We start from the raw sequence: 15,388 nt of genomic DNA, 5'->3' as shown, positions 1-15,388 counted from the left end.
TATTATGGCCCTTTCCAGATTAAAAAAAAGATAAATGATGTATCCTTCAAACTCACGTTGTCAGATACTTGGAAGATTCACAATGCATTTTATGTGAGTCTATTGAAACCCTTCAAGGGTGAGTTGCCAGTTGATGGGGAACTTGATGAGCAACCCGAAGTGGAAGAGAGTGAGGAGATACTCGTTCCAGAACAGATTCTGGCACATAAGGAAAGAAAAGTGAAAGGTAAAGTGATTTGGCAGTTTTTAGTGAAATTTAGGAACTATGCGGCATTGGATGCGAAGTAAATGGAGGAGGAGGACCTAGCAAATACTCCTTTTTGGAACTTTACATTGAGGCTTTTGGTTTAGCTGCGTCTACTATGAAAGATCCCGCAGATCAGCAGGGTTGAATTTGGTGCGGACGGGACTTCACAAGGGGGGAGTCACTCCGCTCCTTTGTCACAGATTACGTGGATGGACTAGAGTCATTGATTTCCCTTTGGATTTCATGGATACTGCTGTGCTGACAGTATTCTATTATATGACTTTATGAACAATGAAAATGGGAATTCCCGAAATTGAATGTGAATGATGTGTACTCCCTCATGTGATTTGTTTGAGTGCAAGAACTGAAAGAAGAAACGATTGTAGCATGTCGGTCTTGAAAATCTATAGACATCATCACAATAAGAATTAGCTAATCCGACATCAGTGAGGTCTCGGATAGACCTAGATGCGATTGCTAAATACGTTGCCAAGAGTCACGGTCTTGGATTTGGAATCAATTTTTGTGTGATTGATTTGATGTGAATGTGCATTGACTGTGGCGTCTTTGTGCACGTGCTAGATTTGTGTTGGTCTAGTGCGTCGTTACTTAGAGTCAATGTCTACTAAATTGGTTTATGGCCTCTGTCTGTTTTGGAGGCGTAATCGAGGGCGATTACAATTCTTTCAAGAGGGGAGTATGTCACAAATTGATGATGTGGCATGACCTGTGGACATTAAAATAAAAGATTTCCTAATTAAAAGTTGTTCCAACTTATGGGCAACGGCCGTCGGGGGCCAAAGTGACAAAAGACAAAAAAAATTGCGAAGCAACTGACGTGGCTGGCTATACAGACGCCTGCGAACTGCGCTACTGACGTGGCATCTGTACGGAAGTCCGCAAATCATGTTGGCTGTTCTGGGCGCTAGCTTTTGGCACCAAATGCTTTTTGAATAGAAGCTTTTCATGTAAACTGCTTTTCCAAGGCCAAGGGCCTTCAAAGTTTAAACTTTAAATAAGACCCTAGGGCTCTCTCTGGCAGACATAGAGCTGACGAGCTGGTGAGCAGAGGAGAGTCTAGGGCACTTATACTTGCTGAATTGTTAATACAAAAAGAAATACCAAAAGGGGCGCCAGTCTTTGGGGCCAATCTCTCTGGGCACGGAACTACGCTGGGCCATGTCGACTCAATTGATCTGTGAATTAAATTTGTAAAGTTTTTGAAGTGAATCTCTCTTGTGTTGTGACAGATTCTAGACTCGGGTTGTCCAAGTTTGTTACAAAAGCTATATCCTCATGATACTCTGCAGACTAAGATGGAGTTGGCACTAATTGTTGAAGGACTCCATTCAGAGGGGACTCCTCGTAAGCAGGAGCACAACGCTTATCATGAAGAATCAAGGAGAATTCTCTTCTCGAAAGTGGTCACAGTTTCAAAATCGTAAGCAAAGATTCTAAGCCTAAGGGAACGAAGAAAAGCAAGTTTCTCTGTTAAAGGCTTATATTGAAGAAGGCAAATGCTTTTATTGTGGCGAGAAAGGCCATAGATTGCCCTCAATTGAAGAAAGAGCCTCCTCCTCCTCCATCAAATTCAGTACCTGATGTTCAAGGAAACACATGTAAAGAAAAACGGAAACGCCAACTCTTGAAGATAAAAGGGTGCTAACCACACCAAATCATTTATGGTATGTATATCTGACATGCAACCGATGGAATTTGCGATTTCAAGAGGGGGGTATGCCACGAGGCTGTGACAACCACTATCTTTTAGTTGTTGGTTTCTTTCCCTTGATTTTAAAAAAAATTTTGGGACCCTCTTTTTGAAGTTAGAAATGACTAGGCATTGTATGGCCAATGTGAAACGGCCGACGGCTGAGAGCTTCACTCGCAGTAGTGAAGGCCAGGTCGCCACGAGTTGGTCGGGCCAATCGGCATTGAAATCCTAGCAGCAAAAGGGTGGCTAGGCTCAGTTCAAGGTCATTTAGGCCCCACATGACACTTTATAAGTTGGTGGGTACTAGGAATTTAACTCAAAAGAGGCAAACTAGACACATGGCGGTCTGAGAGCTATTCTGCAAGCCACATCATATGGGGGCGCCCAGTTTTGAGAGAAATCGATTTGGTGCTTCTTCTTCATTGTGATCATACATTGTGTGTGTGAGTAGTGGGTTCAGGTTTACAACTTTAATGGAAAACTTGCCTTCTCCTATGTTCTATGTAGCACGATGATTCCCCTCTCGTGCACCTCTCTCCCCTTTTGAATATAGAAACATGATGCTTAGCTCAAGGGCTACTCATATGTATGTACAATTTTGTGGGTTCATGCGCGATCGTTGAGGCAAGAGCCTCTTGCACAGGTACTAGATTAGCTAATTGCTAATCTTTCCGTAGGTACAGGTTGATTCGGAGAGATTTCACCCGAGAAATCTCGTTTGAATCAAAGGGCAAGTAGCCCTACAGGTGTGAGAGCTCAAGGGCTTGCTACGGATGCGATCGGCACGCAAAACACAACCCGAAACAGGAAATTACAGCCTGATTTGTATTTTTGCAGGTTTAGGGTTTTGACCCTTTTGATCCCTAATAGTCCCCCAAGAGCTTTGAGGAAGCTAGGGGATTGTTGTACACGTGTTCTGGTGCATTTTTGAGGCCGAAAACAGAGAATTCAGCGTGCTGTAATTTCATGCCAGGTTTAGGGAAGTTGTCATGGGAATTTTGTGTGCGAAGCCTCCTACCGCAGTTATGCTACTGAAATTGGGCTAGAATAGGCCATTTTCAGCCCAATAAAAGTGGGACAGCACGTAGGGGATTACATGTTTTTCTCCAAAGTTAATTGAATAAAGAAATAGTGAAAGCGGCGCCATTCACTGTCTGCTTGGAAGCACTCTAGCTGTTTATTTGAAGTGTTACATTCCAGCTACAAGTTTATTCAAGTATTTCCTTTGTGTCGTAAAGTTCAAGTAAAGATCGGGCGCAAGCTAAAGTCTACCGCCCTGTAGCGAGTCTACGGGCCGGTATCAAAATCTGTTGGCTCTATGACGCAGGAAAATGCTGGTTAGATCAAATTGTTCTTATGGACGTTCAAAATGGTTTAAGAGACTCCGATTCATTTCATCTTCCTGGGCCCTGGCTCCTGACGGTTTGTTGATGTGCAAAAATACATACACATGCAATAGAGGTCCCATATTACTAGGAAGTACGTACTCCCGAGATATGTTGTCAAGGACCTAAACATAGAAGTCTTGAGAAGAGGGAAAACAAAATCTCCTTCTTGAAAAACAACTGCATTCTTGAGAAATTACTGATTGACAGAGGTTACAACTTCTTGCTAGCTCTTTAAGGTAACATGCAAAACCATAGGCGATACCTTCTCAGCTTCTAGCAGTCGTGAAGATGATCAAGCGATGTACAATAAATGAATGGCAATGCAGCTTCTCATATACCGGCCATACTCGAGTGAGGCAGATTTCAGCTTCGTTTGAGAGTGCGTGTTTGCATTTTCGAAGTTGATCATACATGCACAGGGGCAAGCTCTTGAGACGTACCTTGTCATGAGCAACGGTGCATGGAGGAAATCTTCCATTCCAATGGCAAAGCTTCTCTCTCTCTCTCTCTCTCTCTCTCTCTCTCTCTCTCTCTCTCTCTCTCTCTGCGTTTGTCATGGCACCTGTAGTGGGAAAACACACCTCCTAATGTTTCTACCCTATTAAGGAAACTGACATTCTACAGTGTCTTGTAATGTGACCTTACATGTTACATGCATGGCATCTCAGTCATTCCTGTGTATTTCGAACCGGCAGTCTGTGTCTGCTCCCATATTGTGTTAATGTCCATGGCTGTTGGCAAGAGATAAGATTCCGGAACGGGAATTCTGTGTGGGGTTGGTCCTAGAGAAGTGAAAGTAGCTTGATTGATTCTTTGGGCTATCATCATGGCTTCGTGATAGGAGGCTGGATCTTGATTTCGGATCTTGCGGGAGAGGGATACAGGTTGCTGTTTCGACTGGTGTAATTGCTGCATGACACTCTGCGTAATAATCTGTTGTGCAAAATTTTGAGTTAGGAGTTGTTTAATCAGGGGTCATGAGTACTTCAGCTGGTTATTTTGTTGCATAAACCACGTCATAGCAATTTGTTCGAGCAATGCACAAATCTCCAGTGTTTTGCGTTCTGAATCCCAACCACGATATTCAGTGATGTTCTCAAAGTGGTCAATCCAGGTTATTAGTAGGGAAACTAGGGAACATTTTTGGCTTGACTTTTGTGTCTCGAGGGGAGTTACGTGTCTGTTTTTGTGCTAACAAGCCTACGAAGTGCTGATTGGTTGTGTTTATCTGCCTCTTCCTCTCCCTCCCTCGTTTTCTCTATCTGTCATGAAGTATCAAAGTGACGCCTTTTTCTTCATTGGAAAAAGTTGAGTTTCCTCAGATTGTTAAACTATTTTTTATGCAGGTTTTTGCAAGTATTTGAAAGGAAGGTAGACAAGGCCATTTACAACAAGGTACGTTATCATGGTCTTGGTTTTGTTTCTAGTCACATGGTTTGGGAAATGAGCATGTGTAGTCTTAATTTTCAATTCCGTTGCACGCACATGTCAATAATGTGCCAATTGTTTGATAGTGTGAAGTGAAGTTAATGGAGTCCATGTTTGTAGTTTGTAGCAGTGTCTGGGATTGAATTAAACTTATCAATGTTTTGGGCTGGTATGTGTAATAACGTTTATTGGGTTTGGGTGGAAGATGTGTAAGAGTTATTTCTCGCTTCATGGGAATTTGTTGTGTTTTCTTCTATGAGTTGTGTGAAAAATGTATCTTAATTGGTTGGAAGACGTGGGGAGATGTGTGGTTAATTAGAGGAGTAGTTGGTTATCATATTTGTTCGGCATGTACATGAGGTTGGAGTATGAATTTTATGTATGTATGTGCAACGAGTTGATAGTGTCTTAGACCTGCCGTCCCAAGCCTGTTTTTTCCCTGATTTGCTGCCCAAGGGCTTGTTGTGGGGGATCTTTGCCTGAGACCGTGGCACTTGTGTTGTAATACTCACCTGATCAAGAGCTGGATTGCTTCTATGGATTAGCTGGTCACGATTTCCATTGGCCATGTATTTCAAACTCAAGATGTTATTATCCGCATGAAAAAAAGACCCACTTGTCTCATGGCTTGCCCTATGGGAAAAAGGGGTTGTCAAGTGAGCTGCTAGGAAGGTGCATTTTTTGAAAGCTAGGGTTTTTCCATGATTTGTTACGCCTTTGTATATTGCACCTGTAGGTTATATCAATGTCTTTGTGTAAAGTGAATTGTCAAGGGAGAACGAGCGTTACCAAGTCTGCATTTTCAGATTTTGTCTTTTCTGGTATGACTCCAAAAGCTGTGTATATCTGGTAACACAGGGGGCAGCTGCATTTGCCTTTTTTCTGGGGGGAACGGATTGGTGATAAGTAGTGGATGACTGCGGTTCCCAGCTAGGGTGGAGTTATTGGATCAGTAGAGGCAGGGTAACTTTTGGAATGTTTGTTATTGAAATGCATTAGACAAATGGTGCCTGTGTGAGTGCAATGAAGTCTAGATGGTGTAAGATGGATGGACTTCACTACCCATCTAAAAGTCAACGCTTGACTCTATATCTCCAACTGGCTAGCTGAAATTGCGCAAAGGCGTTCGCTACGAACTTGGAAATGCATTGCGGATCTGCATACCGAAGTACACAATGGGACAGTTCCCTTTTGAAACAGACGAGTTTTCACGCAAGAATCTCTCCGTTTTCTCAATCCTTCACGATGGAACTGTGCGTACCTGTAGGGGATTAGCAATTAGCTAATCCGGTTCCTGTACAGAAGGCTCTTGCCTTGGCAAGCGCGCATAAAACCCCAAGAACTATACATGGTCATCTGAGAAGCCCAGCTAGTGGAGCATTACCATATGTGCAAAGGGGGGAGAGAGAGATGCCCGAGAGCAAATCATTGCGCTACATAGAGTAATGGAGAAGGCAAGCTTTCCATTAAAGCTGTGATCACTTGCACCCACTACTCACACTTACACTGTAGTCTCACCATGAAGCAAATCAGCCCCTTTTCTCAATTTGGGCGTCCCCCTCTTCATGCAGATCTCGCAAGATCATATGGAGCCGCCACGTGTCCGTATACCTCTTTTGAGTTAATTTCCTAGTACCCACCAACGTATAAGTATCGCTAGGGGCCTAAACGACTTTGCACTGAGCCTAGACATCGTTTTACTACTCGGATTCCAGTGTTGCTTGGCCCGAGCATCTCGTGGCGACCTGCCCTTCCCAATTGTGAGTGAAACTCTCGACCATCGGCCATTTCACACTGGCCACACAATGTCCGGCCAGTTGTGACTTCAAAAAGAGGGTCGCAAAAATTATATAAAAATCAAGGGAAAGAAACCAACAATTAAGGTTAGTGGTTGCCACAGCCTGGTGAAAAACTGTGCTCTAAGACCTTCCTCTTGCCAATGAAGTGCTTCAGCACGGTGAGCCTCACTCCATGCTGCCAATATGTGTCTCCCTAAGCGAGCTGTGTACTGGAAAAAAGGCGTTCTTGGGTGATTGGCTGAGGAGAAAGGATCCTGCCAAAACCACTGGCCCGGGTCGCACTGCACTCGTACAGGAGGACGGCTCTCCCAAAGCCGTCAGTGTACTGTCTCAAGATCTGTTGGACCAAGATCTATGACACAAGTCCTCCCACAGATGCCCACAACACAGATCCTCTGAAAGCAGCACTCTGCAACGTGTGGCGCCTCAACTGAGACTGTGCAGACGACCCTCTTCCTAAACCTCGAAAAACATGTGGGGTACTGACCTCTGTGTGTGTGCGCGTGCGCGCGCGCAATCGCCTGCTGTCTCATCGCAAAGAAAAACTTGCTAATGAGCTTTTACCAAGAAATGAGGATACTTCAATGTGAGCAGTTGTTGAAAATTAACCCCTCTCTCTCTCTCTCTCTCTCTCTCTCTCTCTCTCAAAAGTACACCACACTTGGCATATATGTCTAATGATGTTTCCAAAGCCAGACAATGTTTTTCAGTAGTTCTTGACTACAGATCTCATCGTGAATTTTTGATGAAATCTATGTCTTGCATGATGCAACATGCCTTAAGAACGCAAGTATGGATAATCACATTTTTGGAGAGTCACCCTAGCTTTGCATTTTGCTAAAAACAGCCTCCTCGGGAAGGCCTGAAAATTGTAGCTAGTCACCGAGAGTGCGGGTTGGACCCTTTGCCGTGGGACCCCAAGAAACATGAGGCCTGCTACCAACCAAGTGGGCGAGTGCTGCTCCAGGCCCCTCAGCTAAGCAGGCTCACAACAAATCCAAACTCCTGCTCGTGCCAATAGGGCACATCTCTGTAAAAATCCACCTAATGGACCGGCTCCAAGGGCCAGCCGTATGGGGGACGAGTCGGTGTAGCAACTGTGAGAGTGAGCAGCGGAGAGGGTGTAAGCCACGTGAGTCGAAAACACTAGAGAAAATGAAATGAAATGTTATATTAACATCTTCAAAAGGCCAAAGTGACCTATGAGACCAGAAAGTTACAATGTGGTGGATCTGATACACAGTCAGAGTCAGAGTAACAAGATGACAACAATGACAAAAATGAAATGACAAATGTCACAATAAAATACTATGGAATCCTAAACTACTAGGTGTGAACAGCAGCTAGCTGGGATATCTAGATCACAAGAGATCCAGCATCGGTCGCTGGCGGATCTCATCAATCTCCTCCATGGTCAGTAGTCTGACCAGGCGTCGTGCATGTCGAGCCAAAGTGATCCGAATCCTCTGATGCAGCCTCCGTCGATGCTGTGTAGTCCTCCGCAGTCATGGGCGTGTGGAGAGAGAGAGAGAGAGAGAGAGAGAGAGAGAGAGAGAGAGAGAGAGAGAGAGAGAGAGAGAGAGAGAACACAAGTGCTCTACAAATGATGCTCTCAATACACAATTTGAATGACTACAAGACCCTAACCATTCTATTTATAGAATGCTAGGTTGAGGTAGGGCAAAATGTGTAACTGGTGCAAGAACCCAAAAATGGCTAAAACTGTGTGCACCCAACCCAGCCTGACTCAAAAAATGACCGGCCGGACACGTGCTAAAGTGTCTGCCCATGCAATCTACATGATGTGCAATGGGTGGCCAACCCAAGACAATCACTATGTAAGGTGCAGCGGAATGAATGTTTGAACTTTGCTCAAGATGAGTGCTCCGAACTGTGCTCAAGGTTCCTTTTCGTTCTTATGGAAGGTAGAGCCTTCCATTCTTAATGAGAGAGTGCAATGGATACAAACAAAGTGAATGGACACTGTGCGTGAAAGTGTCTGAGACTGAGAGATAGAGAGAGAAGAGAATACGACACCAGAGACGACGTAAAACCCTCCTCCAAAGGCCCCACTCTCTATGGCGAGAGCGGTCTACTTATGATTGCACAAATCTCTACAAGGCTTGGACTTGCCGACGATGTCGACGACGACGAGACGGGCTGAAATCTGAAAACTCTAAGGGCTGAAATCTGCAAATCTGGTATCTGCTAAATTCTGACTCTATGTCAGTGATGATGTCGATGGCGACGATGCGACGACGGCGTGCCGAAAACGCAGATGCTGAAATCTGTGTTTTCCGGGCTGAAACTGTAAACCTTGCGAAAACTGACCGTGCGGCGAGGATCTGCTGCGGAAAGGTGAGATCTACGAGGTTCGGGGGTTCTACTGCGGTTATTGATTGCTGAAAACTGAAAACGCTGATGCTTAATGAGGTTCCGTCGCAAAGATCTGCAAAAACGCTGAGTTGTCTTGCAAATGCAAAAAAGCTAGGGCTGAAAATTGTCCTGCTGTGGAAATCTGCAAACGCTAGGGCTGATCTGCTTCTTGCTATCGCTAGGAATCTGCAAGATCCAAAAATGCTGGCTGATTTGGTCCAAAACGCTAGGTTGATGCTGTGGAGCAAAACGCTAGGCCCCTTGGGGGTTCTGCTGAGAAGTTGCCTGTTGAGCGTGTGCTCCTACTGCCTCTTCTGCCAATTAGTGCTAGCCTAAGTTTGCTTATATACAAATTTACTCAAGTTGCCCTACCTACTTTCGAACAAAAGTCACTTAAAAATAATAAGTGAAAAATGTCAAAAATAGGAAAAATAGGCTAAATGCACCCCTGAAGGATTCTGATGGGAATGCTTATGATCATGCTGTGTGCAACCAGAGGATATGCATCTAATCTAAGTGACTTGTCATGCACGGTCTGCGAACAGACTCACAAAAGTGCCAGATCACTTCCTATTCTAGACTGATTTGACTGAATTAAACCCTGATCATGTTGTAGCTTGCCCACGGACACATAGAGTTGGATGTGTCACGTGACATCCCCTCCTTTTCAAAGTGAGGTATTGGTACCGAACTGTATGGCGTCGAGGGAGATCGCCAATAGCATCCGGGTTCACCACACACACGCAAACAATAAGATCGAATCTTTCTCTTATGATCTAAAGCAATCAACTGTGGCAATTCACAACAGAAATACCCATGCTTGGTGCTCAATCTTTCTTGTGCTCTTTCGGGTACTGTGTCATGCCAAGGAAGAGACATGGAATGTGACTTCCTTAAATGTATACTTTTCAGCTTTTCATGAACAATCCGCATACATTCGTGCTCATTCATGAGTGAAACGTGCTCAACGTACAATATGTCATGCCGAGGAAAAGGGACCACATAAAGAGGCTGATTAAAATACAGGAAACGATCACGAATGAAACACTCGTACAATGCGTGTGTACTAAGCATGCGAACACATAATACTTCCTGTGAGGGTTCTTTGGACCGAGGCTCGAGAGCCAAGATCGATCCTTCGTGATAATCTGCAATGAGGTTAGCTTCACTAGAGAAAGTATCAACTAACACATCATCCTTGTGAACAATCACATCATCTTCATGCAACTCATCATGCTTGTCACTGTCATCTAAATCATCATGCTCATCATTATCATCCAAATCATCATGCTTATTATTGTCATTCAAATCATCATGCAAATCCTGTGTGTCATGATTTGGAGAAGAAGAAAATGAGAGAGTATCCTTTTCCCGAATCTCTTGCATTTGTGCCTGTATTTGAGAAAAGAGTTGCAAGAACTCTTGCATGTGTCGCGCTTGCTCATGCTCATGCTCTATGGCTGCCTTTCTTTCTGCTTCTTTTTTTGCTTTTCTTTCTGCGTGTCTGCGATCCATTTTTGCTTTTCTTTCTTTGCATTCACGATCAAATTCTGCTATTCTTTTTGCTTGTCTTGCTTCGCGTTCTAACTTCCTTTCCATAAACATCTGGTCCAAAGCCTCCATAGGAGTTAGTGCAATACTTGACGTAGATGGGGAAGGGGGAGGGTCGGAAAAACCTCCTGGTGGGGAAAATTCTTCTTCGCCTCTCTCATGCTCATCACCTCCAAGCGAAGTATCCATTTCGCTTCGAGTGATAGACCATCCATTGAAGTTGGGGGTTCTTGTGGTCTTGGGTTCTTAAGTTCACGAGTAACTTAGGTTCTTGTGGGTCTTGAGTTCTTGAGGTTCTTCTTTCGCTTGCAATCTGTGTTCGAGAAGGATCTTCTCTTCACCCGAGTTCTGCTCTTTTCCACCGGCGCACCCCTTGGCGGCCTTGCGCTCACACCAAGGTTGCTTTTTCCCACCTCATGTTGATTGGCCGGCTGCTAACGTCACGTGACACTTCCAACCCTATGTGTCCGTGGACAAGCTACAACACAACAAGGGTTCAGTTTAGTCAAGTCAGTCTAGAATAGGAAGTGATCTGGCACTTTTGTGAGTCTGTTCGCAGACCGTGCATGTCCAGACACTTTGATTAGATGCATATCCTCTGGTTGCACACAGCATGACCATCAGAATCCTTCAGGGGGATTTCCAGTGCATTTAACCTATTTTACCTATTTTTGACATTTTTCACTTATTATTTTTAAGTGACTTTTGTTGGAAAGTAGGTAGGGCAAATTGAGTAAGTTTGTATATAAGCAAACCTAGGCTAGCACTAATTGGCAGAAGAGGCAGCAGGAGCACCTTGCTCAACAGGCAACTTCTCAGCAGAACCCCATCAGAAGGCCTAGCGTTTTGCAGATTGCAGGACCTAGCGTTTTTCATCAAGACTAGCCTGGCGTTTTTGCTCAGCAGATCAGCCTCGGCTACCACAAGACAACAAGAGCCTTAGCGTTTTTGCAATAGAACAACAGATCAGCCTAGCGTTTTGCCTAGCAAGACAACCAACCGGTGACAGATTTCCAGATTTTCAGCCCTAGCGTTTTTGCATGTGCTTCACACCCTAGCGTTTTGCAGATTCTCCGAGACGGAAACTCAAGAACCATCAGCGTTTTCAGTTTCCAGCCCTTAGACACCGCAGATCAAGTCCCGAACCTCGCAGATCTCACCTTCCCGCAACAGTTCCTCGCCACATGGTGGGATCCATCGAAGTTTACATATTCAGCCTGGAAAACGCAGATTTCAGCATCTGCGTTTTCAGCACGTCGTCGTCGCATCGTCGTCATCGACATCGTCCCGGACATAGAGTCAAAATTCAGCAGATAGAGATTTGCAGATTTCAGCCCTTCGCGTTTTTAGATTTCAGCCCGTCTCGTCGTCGTCCTCATCGTCGTCGACATCGTCGGCAAGTCCAAGCATTGTAGAGATTTGTGCAATCATAAGTAGACCGCTCTCGCCATAGAGAGTGGGGCCTTCAGAGGAGGGTTTTACAACGTCTCTGGTGTCATATTCTCTCTCTATCTCTCAGTCTCATACACTTGCATGCACAGTGTCCATTCACTTTGTTAGTGATCATTGCACTCTCTCATTAAGAACGGAAGGCTCTCCCTTCCATAAGAAACAAAAGGAACCTTGAGCACAGCTCGAAGCACTCATCTTGAGCAAAGTTCAAACATTCATTCCGCTGCACCTAACATTGGTATCAGAGCTTTGGCAGTATTCTATATAACTCAAGGAAAGAACCACAAGAACCACATAATTTTTTTTGCTTGTTGCGGTCGCACGAACCCAAGTTCGCTTGGGCGTGTCGATTCCTAATCGTGCTTTTGAAGAGGGACAGGAATCCCAAGAAAGAAGGGCTTGTCCAGCCTCCCCTTGTGCCTCTTTTCACTCATTGAGAGCAGAGCGTGCACTTAGCGGCCGGCCAATCGACGTGAGGTGTGAAAAAGCAACCTTGGTGTGAGCGCAAGGCCGCCAAGGGGTGCACCCGCGAAAAAGAACAGAACTCGGGTGAAGAGAAGATCCTTCTCTAACACAGATTGCAAGCGAAAGAAGAACCTCAAGAACCGCAAGAACCAAGACCCCCAAGAACCCAAGTTCCTCGTGAACTTAAGAACCCAAGAACCCCAAGAACCCAAGTTCCTCGTGAACTTAAGAACCCAAGACCACAAGAACCCAAGACTTTAGTAGATAGTCATCACTCAAAGCGGAATGGATACTTCGCTTGGAGGTGATGAGCATGAGAGAGGCGAAGAAAAATTTTCCCACCAGGAGGTTTTCCCGACCCTCCTCCTTCCCTATCTACGTCAAGGATTGCACTAACTCCTATGGAGGCTTTCGACAAGATGGTGATGGACATGAAGTTAGACCGCGAAGCACGAAAAGCAGAAAGAGAAGCAGATAGAAAGGCCTATGAAGAAGAAATGGCAACCATAGAGCGTAAGTACGACTTGGAAGAAAAAGATAGTCAAGCCAAATTTGATCGCGAGAACCAAGCAAGAAAAGAAAAGAGCGACCAACACATGAAAGAGTTCTTGCGACTCTTTTCTCAAGTGCATGCACAGATGCAAGAGATTCAGGAGACGGAGACTCTCTCAGTCGCTTCTTCTCCCAAGCATGACACACAGGATTTGCATCATGATAAGCATGCTGATTTGAATGATAATGATGAGCATGATGATTTGAATGCCAATGATTTGCATGATGATTTGGATGACACTGACAAGCATGATGATTTGCATGATCAAAATGTGATTTCTCACAAGCATGATGAGTTACATGAAGATGATGTGATTGTTCACAAGGATGATGTGTTAGTTGATACTTTCTCTAGTGAAGCTAACCTCATTGCAGATTCGATCAATCACGAAGAACCGATCTTGGCTCTCGAGCCTAGGTCCAAAGAACCCTTACAGGAAGTACTGTGTGTTCGAATGATTCATCAGCACGCATTGTTCGAGTGTTTCATTCGTGATTGTTTCTTGTATTTTCGTCAGTGTCTTTATGTGATTCCTTTTTCTAGGCATGACATATTGTATGTTGAGCACGTTTCACTCATGAATGAGCACGGATGTATGCGGATTTCTCATGAAAAGCTGAAAAGTATGCATTTACAGAAGTCACATTTTATGTCTCTTCCTTGGCACGACATAGTTGTAGAAAGAGTACATGAAAGTATGAGCACCAAGCATGGGCATTTCCGTTGTGAATTGCCACAGTTGATTGCTTTAGATCCGCAGAGAAAGATTCGATCTCTTGGTTTGCGTGTGTGTGGTGAACGGTTTGACACTCCGTCTATTTGTTCATCTACATTGCATGCACAGTCTTTGAGGAAGAAAAGATTTTTTCCAGTCACTTTACATGGAATGGGTATGTTCATGTTTTTGTGTTGGAAGTGGTTTCAGGAATTTTCAGCCATGGAGATTCTTGAAGAAGAAAGAAGCATGACTAAAGAAGAAGTTGAAGCATCGAAGGAGCCACAAAAGACTTTGTGTCACTTTCGACGCGGCCCAAAGAAGCAGGCATTGCAGACATTTATGAAGTTTAAGTACCGCAAGACCCACACATCAGAGTGGCCGGCGAAGAGTTCCTTCTCGGATTCCGGATGTTATTGGCGCTCTCCCTTGACGCGATAGAGTTCGGTACCAGTACCTCACTTTGAAAAGGAGGGGATGTCACGTGACACATCCAACCCTATGTGTCCGTGGACAAGCTACAACATGACAAGGGTTCAGTTCAGTCAAGTCAGTCTAGAATAGGAAGTGATCTGGCACTTTTGTGAGTCTGTTCGCAGACGCATATCCTCTGGTTGCATACAGTATGACCATTAGAATCCATCAGAATTCTTCAGGGGAATTTCCCAGTGCATTTAACCTATTTTACCTATTTTTGACATTTTTCACTTATTATTTTTAAGTGACTTTTGCTGGAAAGTATGTAAGGCAAATTGAGTAAGTTTGTATATAAGCAAACCTAGGCTAGCACTAATTGGCAGAAGAGGCAGTAGGAGCACCTTGCTCAACAGGCAACTTCTTAGCAGAACCCCATCAGAAGGCCTAGCGTTTTTTCATCAAGACTAGCCTGGCGTTTTTGCTCAGCAGATCAGCCTCGGCTACCATAAGACAGCAAGAGCCTTAGCGTTTTTGCAATAGAACAGTAGATCAGCCTAGCGTTTTGCCTAGCAAGACAACCGGCGACAGATTTTGAGATTTTCAGCCCTAGTGTTTTTGCATCTGCTTCACACCCTAGCGTTTTGCAGATTCTCCGCGACGGAAACTCAAGAACCATCAGCGTTTTCAGTTTTCAGCCCTTAGACACCACAGATCAAGTCCTGAACCTCGCAGACCTCACCTTCCCGTAGCAGTTCCTCGCGCACGGTGAGATCCATCGAAGTTTACAGATTCAGCCCGGAAAACGCAGATTTTAGCATCTGCGTTGTCATCGTGTCGTCATCGCATCGTCGTCATCGACATAGAGTCAGAATTCAGCAGATAGAGATTTGCAGATTTCAGCCCTTAGCGTTTTCAGATTTCAGCCTGTCTCGTCGTCGTCCTCATCTTCGTCGACATCGTCGGCAAGTCCAAGCATTGTAGAGATTTGTGCAATCATAAGTATACCGCTCTCGCCATAGAGAGTGGGGCCTTTGGAGGAGGGTTTTACGTCTCTGGTGTCGTATTCTCACTCTATCTCTCAGTCTCATACACTTGCACGCACAGTGTCCATCACTTTGTTAGTGATCATTGCACTCTCTCATTAAGAACGGAAGGCTCTCCCTTCCATAAGAAACAAAAGGAACCTTGAGCATAGTTTGGAGCACTCATCTTGAGCAACGTTCAAACATTCATTCCGCTGCACCTAACAGCTAAGTGCACGGTCCGCTCGCAATGAGTGAAAA

At 44.6% G+C, this 15,388-nt stretch overlaps 1 protein-coding gene across 1 annotated transcript in view; it reads left to right on the top strand.

Moving 5' to 3' along the window:
* The first annotated feature begins 4,586 nt into the window (after positions 1-4,586).
* The window catches only part of LOC147416496 (uncharacterized), a 30,733-nt gene continuing 19,931 nt past the window's right edge, over positions 4,587-15,388 (top strand). Inside the window, exon 1 of the mRNA XM_086508311.1 lies at positions 4,587-4,744. The gene's annotated coding sequence lies outside the window, so the exon portion shown is untranslated. The remainder of the gene's footprint in view (positions 4,745-15,388) is intronic.

The sequence above is a fragment of the Adiantum capillus-veneris genome, unplaced genomic scaffold, assembly GCF_014529385.1.
Source record: "Adiantum capillus-veneris isolate H3 unplaced genomic scaffold, ASM1452938v2 Hic_scaffold_901, whole genome shotgun sequence".
Taxonomy (NCBI): domain Eukaryota; kingdom Viridiplantae; phylum Streptophyta; class Polypodiopsida; order Polypodiales; family Pteridaceae; genus Adiantum; species Adiantum capillus-veneris.
Note: the sequence above shows the minus strand (reverse complement) of the source record. Positions and strands in the feature narration are given on the sequence as shown.